This window comes from Styela clava, chromosome 5 (genome assembly GCF_964204865.1).
Source record: "Styela clava chromosome 5, kaStyClav1.hap1.2, whole genome shotgun sequence".
NCBI lineage: Eukaryota > Metazoa > Chordata > Ascidiacea > Stolidobranchia > Styelidae > Styela > Styela clava.
Window position 1 is genome coordinate 4,626,218 of NC_135254.1, and position 15,412 is coordinate 4,641,629.

A 15,412-nucleotide genomic window follows, 5' to 3' on the forward strand; every position below is an offset into this window, starting at 1 on the left:
TGTATTGATCCTCGTTTGGGTGTGTTAAATTTCTCATGACCAATCTTACAATCCATTTATTAATTTATTTATTGATATTAGTCCATGACATGCCTTGCCATTATCCAAGTTAGCCTTTATCCAACCGTCTCTAGATTGATTCCTTGTTTGCAGTTTCACATTCAGATTGTGTTGCCATTGATTGAGCAATAGAATGAGCGCCAAGATTCGGAAATATCATTATTCCCTGTTTAAGGTACGTATCGTAGCTGCGGCCCTTTGCTTATAGTTTAATATTCCACCCCCTGGTCCTTGCTATTTTTTGTAAAGTTGTTCAACTTCACTCTGCCATCGGATGGCAAAGAACTCGCGATGTATCACATAAAAGAGTGAACGCAATGAATCGTATTCCACGTTACCCACAGACGAATCAATTAAAATTGCAACTTTTGCACATATCGTTTTTAATGTTGAGAAGTTCTTCTCAACACTTAGCATAGAACATTCATTCATGATGCGTAACCAATCGTCACAAATCATACTTACCTGACGAGGCAGTCAACCGCGATCACAAAGGCGGTTCTGCCTAGGCGAGGTTTAGTTATTGCACCCAGTCTAAATTGACCCTAGCGATTATCCCAAATGTGGATAACTCGGTCGTGTAATTTCTGCTAGTGGGGACTGCGTTCGCGCTATCCCTTTTATATATTTGCTCACTACCAATATCCTGTTGGCTTACGAGTTAAGTCAATGAGCGGCCACGTTGCTTCCATTAGTTGTGGCCGTATTGATCCTCGTTTGGGTGTTTTATATTTCTCATGACCACTCTTACAATTCATTTATTGATATTATTCCATGACATGCCTTGCCATTATCCAAGTTATCCCTTTATCCAATCGTCTCTACATTTAATTCCTTATTTGCAATTCCACATTCAGATTGGGTTGCCATTGATTGAGCAATAGAATTAGCGCCAAGATTTGGAAATATCATTGTTTGCTGTCCAAGGTACGTATTGGGGCTGTGGCTCTTTGTTTATAGTTTAATATTTCAAACCCTGGCTCTTTGCTATTTCTTGTAAAGTTGTTCAGCTTCATTCGGCATCGGATGGCAAAGAACTCGCAATGTGTCACATAAAAATTTGAACGCAATGAATCGTATTCTACGTTACTGACAGACGAATCTATTAAAATTGCAACTTTTGCACATATCGTTTTTATTGTTGAGAACTTCTTCTCAACATTTAGCATAGAACATTCATTCATGATGCGCAACCAATCGTCACAAATCATACTTACCTGACGAGGCAGTCAACCGCGATCACGAAGGCGGTTCTGCCTAGGCGAGGTTTAGTCATTGCACCCAGACTAAATTGACCCTAGCGATTATCCCAAATGTGGATAACTCGGTCGTGTAATTTCTGTTTGTGGGGACTGCGTTCGCGCTATCCCTTTTATATATTTGCTCACTACCAATATCCTGTTGGCTTACGAGTTAAGTCAATGAGCGGCCACGATGCTTTCATTAGTTGTGGCCGTATTGATCCTCGTTTGGGTGTGTTAAATTTCTCATGACCAATCTTACAATCCATTTATTAATTTATTTATTGATATTAGTCCATGACATGCCTTGCCATTATCCAAGTTAGCCTTTAATCCAACCGTCTCTAGATTGATTCCTTGTTTGCAGTTTCACATTCAGATTGTGTTGCCATTGATTGAGCAATAGAATGAGCGCCAAGATTCGGAAATATCATTGTTTGCTGTCCAAGGTACGTATTGGGGCTGTGGCTCTTTGTTTATAGTTTAATATTTCAAACCCTGTCTCTTTGCTATTTCTTGTAAAGTTGTTCAACTTCACTCTGCCATCGGATGGCAAAGAACTCGCGATGTATCACATAAAAGAGTGAACGCAATGAATCGTATTCCACGTTACCCACAGACGAATCAATTAAAATTGCAACTTTTGCACATATCGTTTTTAATGTTGAGAAGTTCTTCTCAACACTTAGCATAGAACATTCATTCATGATGCGTAACCAATCGTCACAAATCATACTTGCCTGACGAGGCAGTCAACCGCGATCACAAAGGCGGTTCTGCCTAGGCGAGGTTTAGTCATTGCACCCAGACTAAATTGACCCTAGCGATTATCCCAAATGTGGATAACTCGGTCGTGTAATTTCTGCTTGTGGGGACTGCGTTCGCGCTATCCCTTTTATATATTTGCTCACTACCAATATCCTGTTGGCTTACGAGTTAAGTCAATGAGCGGCCACGATGCTTTCATTAGTTGTGGCCGTATTGATCCTCGTTTGGGTGTGTTAAATTTCTCACGACCAATCTTACAATCCATTTATTAATTTATTTATTGATATTAGTCCATGACATGCCTTGCCATTATCCAAGTTTGCCCTTAATCCAACCGTCTCTAGATTGATTTCTTGTTTGCAGTTTCACATTCAGATTGTGTTGCCATTGATTGAGCAATAGAATGAGCGCCAAGATTCGGAAATATCATTATTCCCTGTTTGAGGTACGTATCGTAGCTGCGGCTCTTTGTTTATAGTTTAATATTCCACCCCCTGGTCCTTGCTATTTTTTGTAAAGTTGTTCAACTTCACTCTGCCATCGGATGGCAAAGAACTCGCGATGTATCACATAAAAGAGTGAACGCAATGAATCGTATTCCACGTTACCCACAGACGAATCAATTAAAATTGCAACTTTTGCACATATCGTTTTTAATGTTGAGAAGTTCTTCTCAACACTTAGCATAGAACATTCATTCATGATGCGTAACCAATCGTCACAAATCATACTTACCTGACGAGGCAGTCAACCGCGATCACAAAGGCGGTTCTGCCTAGGCGAGGTTTAGTCATTGCACCCAGACTAAATTGACCCTAGCGATTATCCCAAATGTGGATAACTCGGTCGTGTAATTTCTGCTTGTGGGGACTGCGTTCGCGCTATCCCTTTTATATATTTGCTCACTACCAATATCCTGTTGGCTTACGAGTTAAGTCAATGAGCGGCCACGATTATTTCATTAGTTGTGGCTGTATTGATCCTCGTTTGGGTGTGTTAAATTTCTCATGACCAATCTTACAATCCATTTATTAATTTATTTATTGATATTAGTCCATGACATGCCTTGCCATTATCCAAGTTAGCCTTTATCCAACCGTCTCTAGATTGATTCCTTGTTTGCAGTTTCACATTCAGATTGTGTTGCCATTGATTGAGCAATAGAATGAGCGCCAAGATTCGGAAATATCATTATTCCCTGTTTAAGGTACGTATCGTAGCTGCGGCCCTTTGCTTATAGTTTAATATTCCACCCCCTGGTCCTTGCTATTTTTTGTAAAGTTGTTCAACTTCACTCTGCCATCGGATGGCAAAGAACTCGCGATGTATCACATAAAAGAGTGAACGCAATGAATCGTATTCCACGTTACCCACAGACGAATCAATTAAAATTGCAACTTTTGCACATATCGTTTTTAATGTTGAGAAGTTCTTCTCAACACTTAGCATAGAACATTCATTCATGATGCGTAACCAATCGTCACAAATCATACTTACCTGACGAGGCAGTCAACCGCGATCACAAAGGCGGTTCTGCCTAGGCGAGGTTTAGTCATTGCACCCAGTCTAAATTGACCCTAGCGATTATCCCAAATGTGGATAACTCGGTCGTGTAATTTCTGCTAGTGGGGACTGCGTTCGCGCTATCCCTTTTATATGTTTGCTCACTACCAATATCCTGTTGGCTTACGAGTTAAGTCAATGAGCGGCCACGTTGCTTCCATTAGTTGTGGCCGTATTGATCCTCGTTTGGGTGTTTTATATTTCTCATGACCACTCTTACAATTCATTTATTGATATTATTCCATGACATGCCTTGCCATTATCCAAGTTATCTCTTTATCCAATCGTCTCTACATTTAATTCCTTATTTGCAATTCCACATTCAGATTGGGTTGCCATTGATTGAGCAATAGAATTAGCGCCAAGATTTGGAAATATCATTGTTTGCTGTCCAAGGTACGTATTGGGGCTGTGGCTCTTTGTTTATAGTTTAATATTTCAAACCCTGGCTCTTTGCTATTTCTTTAAAGTTGTTCAGCTTCATTCGGCATCGGATGGCAAAGAACTCGCAATGTGTCACATAAAAATTTGAACGCAATGAATCGTATTCTACGTTACTGACAGACGAATCTATTAAAATTGCAACTTTTGCACATATCGTTTTTATTGTTGAGAACTTCTTCTCAACATTTAGCATAGAACATTCATTCATGATGCGCAACCAATCGTCACAAATCATACTTACCTGACGAGGCAGTCAACCGCGATCACGAAGGCGGTTCTGCCTAGGCGAGGTTTAGTCATTGCACCCAGACTAAATTGACTCTAGCGATTATCCCAAATGTGGATAACTCGGTCGTGTAATTTCTGCTAGTGGGGACTGCGTTCGCGCTATCCCTTTTATATATTTGCCCACTACCAATATCCTGTTGGCTTACGAGTTAAGTCAATGAGCGGCCACGATTATTTCATTAGTTGTGGCTGTATTGATCCTCGTTTGGGTGTGTTAAATTTCTCATGACCAATCTTACAATCCATTTATTAATTTATTTATTGATATTAGTCCATGACATGCCTTGCCATTATCCAAGTTAGCCCTTTATCCAACCGTCTCTAGATTGATTCCTTGTTTGCAGTTTCACATTCAGATTGTGTTGCCATTGATTGAGCAATGGAATGAGCGCCAAGATTCGGAAATATCATTATTCCCTGTTTAAGGTACGTATCGTAGCTGCGGCTCTTTGTTTATAGTTTAATATTCCACCCCCTGGTCCTTGCTATTTTTTGTAAAGTTGTTCAACTTCACTCTGCCATCGGATGGCAAAGAACTCGCAATGTATCACATAAAAGAGTGAACGCAATGAATCGTATTCCACGTTACCCACAGACGAATCAATTAAAATTGCAACTTTTGCACATATCGTTTTTAATGTTGAGAAGTTCTTCTCAACACTTAGCATAGAACATTCATTCATGATACTTAACCAATCGTCACAAATCATACTTACCTGACGAGGCAGTCAACCGCGACCACGGTCCTGCTTAGCTAGGTTTAGTTGGTTGTACTGAGGGTTTGTTCTGGCGCACCTTGGTATCCCCAAAACAGAGGTGTATCGGGTTCGAAGCCCCGCTCTGTCCGCTATCCGTGAGAGGCCCCTCTCTGCGCTTATTTTAAGGGGCCTCTCGGAAGGGAGTGTGCAACGGTTCTAGGACCCGAGCACCAGGCCCTCGGCCGTCAACCTTTAACTGTGTTAGGAAAAAGTACTTGCCTTTATCTGTGAAAAAAACGAAGGATTACTGGATTATCTGTGGAACTACGTAGACTTGGACTATTAAGAGGATTTACTACATTGCGAATTAAAAGGAAGGAGGATGTCTTACGCTGCTGCACTTTCTAAGGAACCACAGGAATCAACAACACAGCGGGAAAGGACGCTCTTATTACAGGCGTCTAAAGATCTGTCGTTTGCTGAGCTATACGAGCTGCTTTCAATAACACCACAAACGGCAGACTTCATCAATGACATAGGTTGCTTATGGGAGTCCTCGAAGAATCAATGGATTATGTCTTTCAAACCACTGGTGGAAGGAGTAGATCTTCGCAGAGAGTCTCTACTAGAAAAAACTAACGGCGAGCTGCTGTTGGAAGACTTGACCATCACCTTTTCCTTACCGTTTCAACCACCTGTCAAGATCACTGTCCGCGGAATCGCATATGAGACCTCTCCGAATAAGGCGATTGAGGCTATGAAGCGCACAGGATGTGGCGAAATAGTCAAAGCAACTAGACTTTGGCACAGGGGGACCAACGTCCACAATGGTCATACGTCTTTCACCATCAGGAAGTTCAAAATCGACAAACTACCCGCCTTCGTTTTTATTGACGGAATGAAATGCAAAACCTTTTTGCCAAAAGAATTGTACGTTCCTAGATGTAATAACTGTTTTGAGAATGGTCACAAAACAGCATCTTGTGTTAATGAAGTACGTTGTCGTGTGTGCAAAGAACCAGGTCACTTGCAAAAGCATTGTCTCGCTGAAAAATCAAAGGAACAAACTGAAAGTGGTAACAAAATTAATGCAAAGTCAAAATCACAGGAGAAAGAAAATTCACCACTTACACCAGAGCGCCGAAGCATTATCAATGTACCTTCTAATAACGTTGCGAAAGAACTAAATGCAGTCGCATTCTTCAAACCGCGAGGTTTTAGCTCCGTGAAAGCTCCAAAACAACCCAAAAATATCACCACAGAAGCACAAATACATCGCGAAAAAATAGCAGAGAAAGACGAAAAATGTAAAACAAGAAAACCTGTTCCATTTGAAATCACAGAGATTATTTCCCCCATTATAGAAGTCATACCTGATAATAATAGCCAAACAAGTACATTGGACACCGAACAGCCAGAAGTTCAATTTGATCAAAACTTGCAAACAAAAAATTGGGCTGAAAATATGACTTTTCTAGCCACACCACCCTCTCAGATGAGTGCGGATAACGTATTCAAAGCCAATGTGAATGACGTTGGATCTCCATTGGCAGACTTATTTGTTCCAAGACCACAAAGAAATACCCGTAAAACAGGAACAACCAGAAGTCATAATGTTCAAAGAATGCGACCAGATTCACCCTCGGCACAAAAAAGAGGAAATCCTAGTCCTGAAAACTCAGAACTCAAAGGGAATAAACAGTCGATTCGGCAAAAAAAATCAAGGCAAGATAATACGGAGAAGAATGAAACACAGAACGAAACAAAAGCACGGAACTAAACTCAAACTTAAAAATCTCTTCTATTAACGTCGATGGCCTGACAAAACACATGTCAAGAATAGTAAACTTTATAAAAGATGAAAAGGTGCAGATCATATGCATGCAAGAAATACATAAAATAAATAAACGACAATTAAAAGATTGGGCCAAAAATTTAGAATTTGAGATTTACATCAATTCTATAGATGTCTCGAACAATTCACATAAGTATTTCAAACGCGGTACAGCCATTATGGTTAGTAATTCATTAAAAAATATCATAATGAGGTATGACATATTACAAGAATGGAGGACCGACTATATTACTTTAAATTACGCGGGATCAAAGCTATTCGTTTTCAATATATATGGTCCATCAGTAAGAGGGAAGGAACAGACGGACTATTATAAGGAACTTACGCACAAAATGGAAAGGTTCACATCATTAAACCAACATGTTATAATGGTTGGTGATTTCAATTGTGTACTTGATAGAAAAGATATTCTTCATGGGGGAGCATATAAATTAAACAAGGCGGAGAAAATCCTGAAAAGTTTTGTGTACCAAAATAGCTTTAGTGATACCTTTCGAAGGAGACATCCCGATAAAAATATCTACACTTTCTCAAGTGCCAAACAGAGTAGACGTATAGATAAAATCTACAACACAAACAATTTATACCCACATATAAAATCTACAGGCCACACAGTCAACCTTATCTCTGATCACATTTTGATTCCATCAATAATTTTATCGAACAAAACTAAAATCAGATGGGGACGGGGAACATGGCGAAACAACACTACACACTTCAATAATTTGGACTTTCAAGATATCATTAAAAACTTACTACAAGAATCTCAACTAGAAAAACAACGGTTTGAAAGTATTCAACTATGGTGGGATTGGGTCAAAACCAAAATAAGAAAAGAGGCAATATCATACTCAATTATAAAAAGTCGGATTCAGAAAAGTGAAAAGCAAAGGATAACGGAAGAAATTAGCAAATTAATAAACAATGTCGATCATAACCCAGAAACTCTGAATATTTTGAAAGTGATGCGGAAACAATTACAACAGTTAAGCCAACCCAATCAGAATTCGCTGAAATTGAGAGCCAAAATGCCAGATTTAGAACTAGGTGAGACCGTAACCAAAACGTTTTATCAAAGAATTAAAAGAAGGGCAAAACAGACCTCGATATCTAAAATTATTAATGAACAAGGAATATGTGTCGAGGATGAAGATAATATCATGCAAGGTGTTGAATCTTTTTATCACAACCTCTGGGGGAAAACCCCCGAAGTAAGAAAAAGCGAACAAAATAGACTTATTAATCTAATGAAACCGACAATACTTTCAGACGCTGATGTGGAATGTATAGAGCAGCCGACAACAGAAGAAGAGCTCCTTAAAATAATCAAAGAAATGGAAAACGGAAAATCACCTGGTTTTGACGGCATATCAAAAGAATTTTACCTGAAATTTTGGAAACAATTAAAAACAGATATCACCCAATTAATCAACAATATTATCATGTCTGGTTCACTTCCCCCTAGCTTTAAACTGGCGAAAGTAATTCTCATACACAAAAAAGGAGAAGAAGAATTGCTAAAAAACTGGCGGCCAATATCCAACTTAAACACCGATTATAAAATTTTAAGTAAATTAATAGCAAACAGACTTAAATCAAAATTAGGAAATATAATTAGTGAAACCCAAAAATGTACGACTCCTTCTCGTAGCATATTCGATGTGCATTATAATGTTGATGCGGTGGACCGACATTGTAAAGAAAAAGATTTCCCGGGTGTAATTATATCAATAGACAGTTTGAAGGCGTTCGACATGGTCTGCCACAATTACCTCATGAAAATATTAGAGAAAATTAATATTGGAACAAAGTTGATCCGGCTTATTAAGGAACTATACATTGGGATAACAAGCAATATTGAAATAAATGGAAGATTTTCGAGGCCAATTATGATTAAGAGGGGACTGCGACAGGGATGCCCTTTGAGCATGCTTTTATATACGATTAACACGGAACCACTAGCAAGGTCAATAGAAGGAAATAAATTAATAAAGGGTATCAAGCTGGGGAGAAAGCAACATAAGATGGATCAGTACGCTGATGATTTGGGTTTTACGATAATGGACATTCACTCAATTGACAATATCTTTGCTGAATTAGAAAAGTTTAGATTAGCCACTGGTCAAAGAATAAACCAAGATAAAACGGAAATATTATGCATAAACAAAAGAGCAATGGATATGGTGAATAATACAAAATATAAAGGATATATCAAGGATCATATAAAAATATTAGGAGTGTATTTTGGTAAAAACAAAGAAACTTTAACATGGAACGAGAAGATCTCAAAAATCACAAAAGTATTGAATATGAGCAAAACAAGAAATTTAACATGGTATGGTAAAAACACTATAATAAATTCTTTGGCTATATCCCAAATTCTCCACAGCGCAAGAACAATAGCAGTATCCAAGGAGCAGATAATGAAAATTAATGCCATCATCTATAAATTCTTATGGTACCCCGAAACATTTGAAGCAATAAAGAGAACTGAACTTCAAAAAAACAAACTTCATGGTGGATTTGGAACAATTGATCTGGAAGCAAAAATAAACTCATGTAAAACTGAAAAAGTTGCAAAACTGGCCATCATTGAAAAACCGTCTCAATTCTGGCATTTTGAGGCATTGTATAGTTTGGGAACAAGAATTCGGACACTGAACAATCATCTCTATACCAATTCAATGCCACATACTATGAAAGCACCTAACAAATGGACTAACTTATTAGAATTAGTAAAGACAATCAAGTTGAACAAAGAGGAATGGGGAGACATGAATTTGAAAAAGTTATATACCTTGTTTAGAAATAACAAAACAGTTGAAACTGCGAAAGCACAAGAAACGGAATGGGCGGACGTTCACTTAACACACAAAGATTTTAAACAATATTTTACAAACTATGAAAAAGTCATTTCCTATCGAATCAGAAAAGAAGGATTTCTTTATGGAGAAAAGAAAAAAAACACCGGATATAGAGCATACATAGCAACTAAAGGCATTAAAGTTAAATGTAAGTTTTGTGGGGTTGGAAACGATGACACAAAACACATATTTCAAAACTGTACTGTCATAAATTCTATTATAAGGGATATGGAGGCCAAATTGCGAAATATAACGGGACAAAACATCATTTTATCCAAAGAAACCGTTTTTACAAATCAATACGATGGTACAAATAAGCTGTTGATTTGGAAAGGTCTTCAGATATTGAAAGTTAGAATAATAAAAATGAAACGAAAATTAGATAAACTGAACAGAAATTTAAATAAAAGAGAATATGAAGAAATCAGTGCAGACGTCATAAGGAACTTGGCAGAATTTGCTGATCTTCAATTAGAAACATATGATGGAACAAGGAACATAACGCTTAAAACGAATTGGAAAGAAATATTGGGTTACGAAGCACGAACTTAAGATGGATATAACAAAAAGTAATGAGGCACAACAAAAAAAAAAAGAAATTTGATTGATTTTAAAGAAAATGTTTTTACCAAGACCATGCAACTTTAAAATACCATTACGGTATGCCATTGCTTAAAGTATATAAGAAGCCTCATGTTACGGGATTTCTCCCCAAAATAAAGAGCACAATGCCATATTTACAAACCATTTTATTGATAAAAAACATGAAATACCATCTAAAAATAACGGATATGATGATTGGAGGTCTACCACATCACGTGGTATGGATCAAACCTTTTAAATAAAGGTAAATGAATGATTAGCTTCCATTGGCATTACCAGGAAATGAAGGCGTTGGGCTGGATCCAGTAGTGCTGTTCTGATCCTTTTTAAAAAAAAAAAAAAAAAAAAAAAAAAAAATTTAGTCATTGCACCCAGACTAAATTGACCCTAGCGATTATCCCAAATGTGGATAACTCGGTCGTGTAATTTCTGTTTGTGGGGACTGCGTTCGCGCTATCCCTTTTATATATTTGCTCACTACCAATATCCTGTTGGCTTACGAGTTAAGTCAATGAGCGGCCACGATGCTTTCATTAGTTGTGGCCGTATTGATCCTCGTTTGGGTGTGTTAAATTTCTCATGACCAATCTTACAATCCATTTATTAATTTATTTATTGATATTAGTCCATGACATGCCTTGCCATTATCCAAGTTAGCCCTTAATCCAACCGTCTCTAGATTGATTCCTTGTTTGCAGTTTCACATTCAGATTGTGTTGCCATTGATTGAGCAATAGAATGAGCGCCAAGATTCGGAAATATCATTGTTTGCTGTCCAAGGTACGTATTGGGGCTGTGGCTCTTTGTTTATAGTTTAATATTTCAAACCCTGTCTCTTTGCTATTTCTTGTAAAGTTGTTCAACTTCACTCTGCCATCGGATGGCAAAGAACTCGCGATGTATCACATAAAAGAGTGAACGCAATGAATCGTATTCCACGTTACCCACAGACGAATCAAATAAAATTGCAACTTTTGCACATATCGTTTTTAATGTTGAGAAGTTCTTCTCAACACTTAGCATAGAACATTCATTCATGATGCGTAACCAATCGTCACAAATCATACTTACCTGACGAGGTCGTCAACCGCGATCACGAAGGCGTTTCTGCCTAGGCGAGGTTTAGTCATTGCACCCAGACTAAATTGACCCTAGCGATTATCCCAAATGTGGATAACTCGGTCGTGTAATTTCTGCTAGTGGGGACTGCGTTCGCGCTATCCCTTTTATATATTTGCTCACTACCAATATCCTGTTGGCTTACGAGTTAAGTCAATGAGCGGCCACGTTGCTTTCATTAGTTGTGGCCGTATTGATCCTCGTTTGGGTGTGTTATCTTTCTCATGACCAATCTTACAATCCATTTATTGATATTAGTCCATGACATGCCTTGCCATTATCCAAGTTATCCCTTTATCCAATCGTCTCTAGATTGATTCCTTGTTTGCAGTTTCACATTCAGATTGTGTTGCCATTGATTGAGCAATAGAATGAGCGCCAAGATTCGGAAATATCATTATTCCCTGTTTAAGGTACGTATCGTAGCTGCGGCTCATTGTTTATGGTTTAATATTCCACCCACTGGTCCTTGCTATTTTTGTAAAGTTGTTCAACTTCACTCTGCCATCGGATGGCAAAGAACTCGCGATGTATCACAACAAAGAGTGAACGCAATGAATCGTATTCCACGTTACCCACAGACGAATCAATTAAAATTGCAACTTTTGCACATATCGTTTTTAATGTTGAGAAGTTCTTCTCAACATTTAGCATAGAACATTCATTCATGATGCGTAACCAATCGTCACAAATCATACTTACCTGACGAGGCAGTCAACCGCGATCACGAAGGCGGTTCTGCCTAGGCGAGGTTTAGTCATTGCACCCAGACTAAATTGACCCTAGCGATTATCCCAAATGTGGATAACTCGGTCGTGTAATTTCTGCTAGTGGGGACTGCGTTCGCGCTATCCCTTTTATATATTTGCTCACTACCAATATCCTGTTGGCTTACGAGTTAAGTCAATGAGCGGCCACGTTGCTTTCATTAGTTGTGGCCGTATTGATCCTCGTTTGGGTGTGTTATATTTCTCATGACCAATCTTACAATCCATTTATTGATATTAGTCCATGACATGCCTTGCCATTATCCAAGTTATCCCTTTATCCAACCGTCTCTAGATTGATTCCTTGTTTGCAGTTTCACATTCAGATTGTGTTGCCATTGATTGAGCAATAGAATGAGCGCCAAGATTCGGAAATATCATTATTCCCTGTTTAAGGTACGTATCGTAGCTGCGGCTCTTTGTTTATAGTTTAATATCTCAACCCCTGGTCCTTGCTATTTTTTGTAAAGTTGTTCAACTTCACTCTGCCATCGGATGGCAAAGAACTCGCGATGTATCACATAAAAGAGTGAACGCAATGAATCGTATTCTACGTTCCTGACAGACGAATCAATTAAAATTGCAACTTTTGCACATGTCGTTTTTATTGTTGAGAACTTCTTCTCAACATTTAGCATAGAACATTCATTCATGATGCGTAACCAATCGTCACAAATCATACTTACCTGACGAAGCAGTCAACCGCGATCACGAAGGCGGTTCTGCCTAGGCGAGGTTTAGTCATTGCACCCAGACTAAATTGACCCTAGCGATTATCCCAAATGTGGATAACTCGGTCGTGTAATTTCTGCTAGTAGGGACTGCGTTCGCGCTATCCCTTTTATATATTTGCTCACTACCAATATCCTGTTGGCTTACGAGTTAAGTCAATGAGCGGCCACGTTGCTTTCATTAGTTGTGGCCGTATTGATCCTCGTTTGGGTGTGTTAAATTTCTCATGACCAATCTTACAATCCATTTATTAATTTATTTATTGATATTAGTCCATGACATGCCTTGCCATTATCCAAGTTAGCCCTTAATCCAACCTTCTCTAGATTGATTCCTTGTTTGCAGTTTCACATTCAGATTGTGTTGCCATTGATTGAGCAATAGAATGAGCGCCAAGATTCGGAAATATCATTATTCCCTGTTTAAGGTACGTATCGTAGCTGCGGCTCATTGTTTATAGTTTAATATTCCACCCACTGGTCCTTGCTATTTTTTGTAAAGTTGTTCAACTTCACTCTGCCATCGGATGGCAAAGAACTCGCGATGTATCACATAAAAGAGTGAACGCAATGAATCGTATTCCACGTTACCCACAGACGAATCAATTAAAATTGCAACTTTTGCACATATCGTTTTTAAAGTTGAGAAGTTCTTCTCAACACTTAGCTTAGAACATTCATTCATGATGCGTAACCAATCGTCACAAATCATACTTACCTGACGAGGCAGTCAACCACGATCACAAAGGCGGTTCTGCCTAGGCGAGGTTTAGTCATTGCACCCAGTCTAAATTGACCCTAGCGATTATCCCAAATGTGGATAACTCGGTCGTGTAATTTCTGCTAGTGGGGACTGCGTTCGCGCTATCCCTTTTATATATTTGCTCACTACCAATATCCTGTTGGCTTACGAGTTAAGTCAATAAGCGGCCACGTTGCTTCCATTAGTTGTGGCCGTATTGATCCTCGTTTGGGTGTTTTATATTTCTGATGACCACTCTTACAATTCATTTATTGATATTATTCCATGACATGCCTTGCCATTATCCAAGTTATCCCTTTATCCAATCGTCTCTACATTTAATTCCTTATTTGCAATTCCACATTCAGATTGGGTTGCCATTGATTGAGCAATAGAATTAGCGCCAAGATTTGGAAATATCATTGTTTGCTGTCCAAGGTACGTAGTGGGGCTGTGGCTCTTTGTTTATAGTTTAATATTTCAAACCCTGGCTCTTTGCTATTTCTTGTAAAGTTGTTCAGCTTCATTCGGCATCGGATGGCAAAGAACTCGCAATGTGTCACATAAAAATTTGAACGCAATGAATCGTATTCTACGTTACTGACAGACGAATCTATTGAAATTGCAACTTTTGCACATATCGTTTTTATTGTTGAGAACTTCTTCTCAACATTTAGCATAGAACATTCATTCATGATGCGCAACCAATCGTCACAAAACATACTTACCTGACGAGGCAGTCAACCGCGATCACGAATGCGGTTCTGCCTAGGCGAGGTTTAGTCATTGCACCCAGACTAAATTGACCCTAGCGATTATCCCAAATGTGGATAACTCGGTCGTGTAATTTCTGCTAGTGGGGACTGCGTTCGCGCTATCACTTTTATGTATTTGCCCACTACCAATAATCCTGTTGGCTTACGAGTTAAGTCAATGAGCGGCCACGATTATTTCATTAGTTGTGGCTGTATTGATCCTCGTTTGGGTGTGTTAAATTTCTCATGACCAATCTTACAATCCATTATGCCTTGCCATTATCCAAGTTAGCCCTTTATCCAACCGTCTCTAGATTGATTCCTTGTTTGCAGTTTCACATTCAGATTGTGTTGCCATTGATTGAGCAATAGAATGAGCGCCAAGATTCGGAAATATCATTATTCCCTGTTTAAGGTACGTATCGTAGCTGCGGCTCTTTGTTTATAGTTTAATATTCCACCCCCTGGTCCTTGCTATTTTTCGTAAAGTTGTTCAACTTCACTCTGCCATCGGATGGCAAAGAACTCGCGATGTATCACATAAAAGAGTGAACGCAATGAATCGTATTCCACGTTACCCACAGACGAATCAATTAAAATTGCAACTTTTGCACATATCGTTTTTAATGTTGAGAAGTTCTTCTCAACACTTAGCATAGAACATTCATTCATGATGCGTAACCAATCGTCACAAATCATACTTACCTGACGAGGCAGTCAACCGCGATCACAAATGGCGGTTCTGCCTAGGCGAGGTTTAGTCATTGCACCCAGACTAAATTGACCCTAGCGATTATCCCAAATGTGGATAACTCGGTCGTGTAATTTCTGCTAGTGGGGACTGCGTTCGCGCTATCCCTTTTATATATTTGCTCACTACCAATATCTTGTTGGCTTACGAGTTAAGTCAATGA

At 38.7% G+C, this 15,412-nt stretch overlaps 1 protein-coding gene, 12 non-coding genes and 1 pseudogene across 16 annotated transcripts in view; all 14 read left to right on the top strand.

Annotated features, from left to right (window-relative positions):
• LOC120344644 (FGFR1 oncogene partner 2 homolog) overlaps window positions 1-15,412 on the top strand; it is a 254,399-nt gene that overhangs the window by 186,320 nt on the left and 52,667 nt on the right. The gene's annotated exons all lie outside the window — the stretch shown is intronic.
• On the top strand, window positions 518-680 carry LOC144423207 (U1 spliceosomal RNA). The gene has a single exon (XR_013475701.1). It is a non-coding gene; the product is annotated as a U1 spliceosomal RNA (small nuclear RNA).
• On the top strand, window positions 1,270-1,432 carry LOC144423835 (U1 spliceosomal RNA). Its single transcript, XR_013476200.1, has one exon. It is a non-coding gene; the product is annotated as a U1 spliceosomal RNA (small nuclear RNA).
• LOC144423163 (U1 spliceosomal RNA) lies at window positions 2,034-2,196 on the top strand. The gene has a single exon (XR_013475657.1). It is a non-coding gene; the product is annotated as a U1 spliceosomal RNA (small nuclear RNA).
• LOC144424072 (U1 spliceosomal RNA) lies at window positions 2,797-2,959 on the top strand. The gene has a single exon (XR_013476436.1). It is a non-coding gene; the product is annotated as a U1 spliceosomal RNA (small nuclear RNA).
• LOC144424219 (U1 spliceosomal RNA) lies at window positions 3,559-3,721 on the top strand. The gene has a single exon (XR_013476583.1). It is a non-coding gene; the product is annotated as a U1 spliceosomal RNA (small nuclear RNA).
• On the top strand, window positions 4,310-4,472 carry LOC144424084 (U1 spliceosomal RNA). Its single transcript, XR_013476448.1, has one exon. It is a non-coding gene; the product is annotated as a U1 spliceosomal RNA (small nuclear RNA).
• Window positions 10,693-10,846, top strand: LOC144423579 (U1 spliceosomal RNA; annotated as a pseudogene).
• LOC144423282 (U1 spliceosomal RNA) lies at window positions 11,448-11,610 on the top strand. The gene has a single exon (XR_013475776.1). It is a non-coding gene; the product is annotated as a U1 spliceosomal RNA (small nuclear RNA).
• LOC144423823 (U1 spliceosomal RNA) lies at window positions 12,198-12,360 on the top strand. Its single transcript, XR_013476189.1, has one exon. It is a non-coding gene; the product is annotated as a U1 spliceosomal RNA (small nuclear RNA).
• Window positions 12,949-13,111, top strand: LOC144424016 (U1 spliceosomal RNA). Its single transcript, XR_013476380.1, has one exon. It is a non-coding gene; the product is annotated as a U1 spliceosomal RNA (small nuclear RNA).
• LOC144423287 (U1 spliceosomal RNA) lies at window positions 13,712-13,874 on the top strand. The gene has a single exon (XR_013475781.1). It is a non-coding gene; the product is annotated as a U1 spliceosomal RNA (small nuclear RNA).
• LOC144423237 (U1 spliceosomal RNA) lies at window positions 14,464-14,627 on the top strand. The gene has a single exon (XR_013475731.1). It is a non-coding gene; the product is annotated as a U1 spliceosomal RNA (small nuclear RNA).
• On the top strand, window positions 15,196-15,359 carry LOC144423210 (U1 spliceosomal RNA). Its single transcript, XR_013475704.1, has one exon. It is a non-coding gene; the product is annotated as a U1 spliceosomal RNA (small nuclear RNA).